Below are 3,264 nucleotides of genomic sequence, written 5' to 3' on the forward strand. Positions count from 1 at the left end.
GCCTCGACCTGTATATAAAGGCGAGTCCCAGGGAAAGGTCAGGCGGGTTAAAAAGAATCGAGAGTTAGGTCAGGCGAGTTACGCCCTCCTTGTAATCGAAACCACCATTAATCTACACAAAGCAGGACGTAGGCTTTTACCTCCTCACGAGGGGCCGAACCTGGGTAAATCTAAGTCTTGCTTTCGCTCACCCCCTTTGAGTCGCCACCAAGGTGCGATGGGTCCATCTTTAAGTCCTTTCACGAGGACATCTGCCGTGACAAAACCACGACATATACCAAGATGGACAGGACCATCGACAAGTTTGCAAGAACTATCGTTTCATCTTGGTGGCGAACCTATCTTTGCGTAAGGTAAACCCTTCCCCGAGTGGGGACAACCTCCACGCTCGGGGGATTAACTACGAACCAGCTTTCGCCTAATTTAAAGAGGTTCTCAATGAAGGCAAGATCTTCATTCAAACGCCAAGATGAACTAAACAATCATCTCTTGGTAGCAAACCTATTTTCTCCTAAGGTAAACCTTCCCCTAGTGGGGACAACCTCCACGCTCAGAAGGCTTAACTGCGATCCAGCTTTCGCCTAAGTTAAAGATGTTCCGAATGAAGGCAAGATCTTCATTCAGATGCCAAGATGAATAGAACAATCATCCCTTAGCAGCGAATCCACTTTCGCCTAGGGTAAAACCTACCCCGAGTGCAGACAACCTCCACGTTCAGGGGCTTAGCTGTGAACCAGCTTTCGCCTAAGTTAAAATGGTTCCGAATGGGGACATGATCGTCATTCGGGTACCAAGATGGATAGGACCATTGGAAAGTTTCGAAGAACTATCGTTTCATCTTGGTAACGAACCTGTTTTCACCTAAGGTAAAACCTTCCCCGTATTGGGACAGCCTCCACACTCGGGGGCTTAGCTGCAAACCAGCTTTCGCCTATGTTAAAGCGGTCCGAATGAAGGCAAGATCTTCATTTGGAAGCCAAGATGAACAGAACAATCATCCCTTAGCAGCGAATCCGCTTTCGACTAGCATAAAACTTGCCCGGAGTGAGAAACAACTTGCACACTCGGGGGTTCATCTGCGAACCAGCTTTCGCCTAAGTCAAAAAACGATCACGAGTGAGGAAAACCCCCACACTCAGGGGCTTAGCTGCGAACGAGCTTTTGTCTAAGTCAAAAAATGATCCCGAGTGAGGACAACCCCCACACTTTGGGGCTTAGCTGTGAACCAGCTTTTGCCTAAGTCAAAAAACAATCCCGAGTGTGGATAACCTCCACACGCGGGGGCTTAACTACGAACCAGCTTTCGCCTAAGTCAAAAAATGACCCCGAGTGTGGATAACCTCCACACGCGGGGGCTTAGCTGCGAACCAGCTATCGCTTAAGTCAAAAAAACGATCCCTAGTGAGGACAACTCCCACACTTGAGGGCTTAGCTGCGAACCAGCTTTTGCCAAAGTGAAAATATGTTCCCGAGTGAGTACAACATCCACACTCGGGGGCTCAGCTGATGACCAGCCTTCGCCTAAGTCAAAAACAATCCCGAGTGAGGACAACCCCCAAGCTCGGGGGCTTAGCTGCGAAACAGCTTTCGGCTAAGTCATAAATGACCCCGAGTGTGGATAACCTCCACACACGGGACTTGGATGTGAACCAGCTTTCGACCGAGTAAAATTGACCGCAAATGAAGACGACCAAGGAAATAAGATTCAAACTCGAATATGGATAAACTAAATCAAGTTCAGCAATAGGCGTGCATAGGAGAGAGCTCAAGGCCCGCTCAAAGTTTGAGGTTACATAAAACCACTCGGCATCCCGAGGCGAACTGAAACTTAAATTTTTTCCTCCGAGTGAATTCCACTGCTTCCACGACGGTGTCGACGTCGATTCCTTCTGCAATCCATGTGGGAGCCGCCATAAACATCTCCATAAGTCTTCGAACTTGGTGCTTTTCGTGTTGACGAACCGGAGACACTTTAACTTCTCTTCATCACTCCTTTATAATGGATGTGGACGAGCGAAAGGGCGATATCGGCTCCGGCCCTCGCCGATGATTTCTTCCAGGACTTGAGTTCATTGGGGATGGCCTTCACACGGTTCATGATGATCTGGGCGTCCTTCGAGGGTGCATCATTAGGGGATTTATCCTTGTCTATCTCCCCAACAACCCACTGTAGCCATTTGAAATAGCCCAATACGTAGTCGACATACGCCTCCAGCCTGAGGAGAGCCAAGGCAGCGCTGTCCTTGAGAAGCCCGCTCTTGGGATCAAGCTCTTTCACTGTTCGTGTCGTCTCTTCTTCGGTATCAACGGAGAAGGATGAATTCAGTGGGTACAGAAAAAGATGAGAAAACATCACTGGGAAATCGCAAAGTGGCAATGGGGGATCATTCGAATGCTTAACATACCTTTAAGCTTCTGATAGTGTTCCATGCTAAAGTCCTCAATGAACTTCTCCAGCTCAGCTTTCTTGGCAGCAACCTTCTCAAATTTGGCCTCCCACTCGGCATAGTGCCTCTTCATCTTGGCAAACTCTGCAACAGATTTCTTTGCACCAGCCTTCAGAAACTAATTATCTTCTTCAAGTGTCCCGACCATCTTAAGCTTCATTTCGACCGCTTGGGTCTTCTGCTTCGCCTCCTTCCAAGCCGACGCGAGCTCTTCATCCCTCTTCTCGAGGGTGTCCTTCATGGTAACCCCAGAAATGGAATTCTTCAACCTCTCAGAAATACGATCCGACAAGACAGTCTTAGTCAGATAGGAAAGACAACTAAACCAGGAACTAGTCGGACAGCGAAAGCTTACCTTCAGCTATGCGTTTCTCCTGCTCCAGTCGCTTATTCTTTCCTCTTTCTGCATCAAGGCTTAGTCGGAGTTCCCGCAACTCTTTCTGCACGGCATCATCAAGGCCCCCGGGCCCACAAGCACTCTGCCATCAACAAACACAAGTAAAGCATAATACATATCGTAACCGTGATACTATCACCGACTGGTCTAATCCACGGTAGCCTCGGGGACTACACCGAGTGGGTGCGCTCAGCGCCCCCCATTTGAGGGACACAGGTGAGAAAAGGGCCCCGCATCCTACCAGCCTCTATCAAACAAACATGAAAACTGAGACTACCACCGACTGCTTCAGTCGACGTTAGCCTCGGGGACTACACCCAGTGGGTGCGCTCAGCACCCTGATACGTCCCAAATGTATCTATAATTTCTGATTGTTCCATGATCTTTTGGGTGACATTGTTATATGTTTTGCTACACATT

The sequence above is a fragment of the Hordeum vulgare genome, chromosome 4H, assembly GCF_904849725.1.
Source record: "Hordeum vulgare subsp. vulgare chromosome 4H, MorexV3_pseudomolecules_assembly, whole genome shotgun sequence".
In the NCBI taxonomy this organism is placed as follows: domain Eukaryota; kingdom Viridiplantae; phylum Streptophyta; class Magnoliopsida; order Poales; family Poaceae; genus Hordeum; species Hordeum vulgare.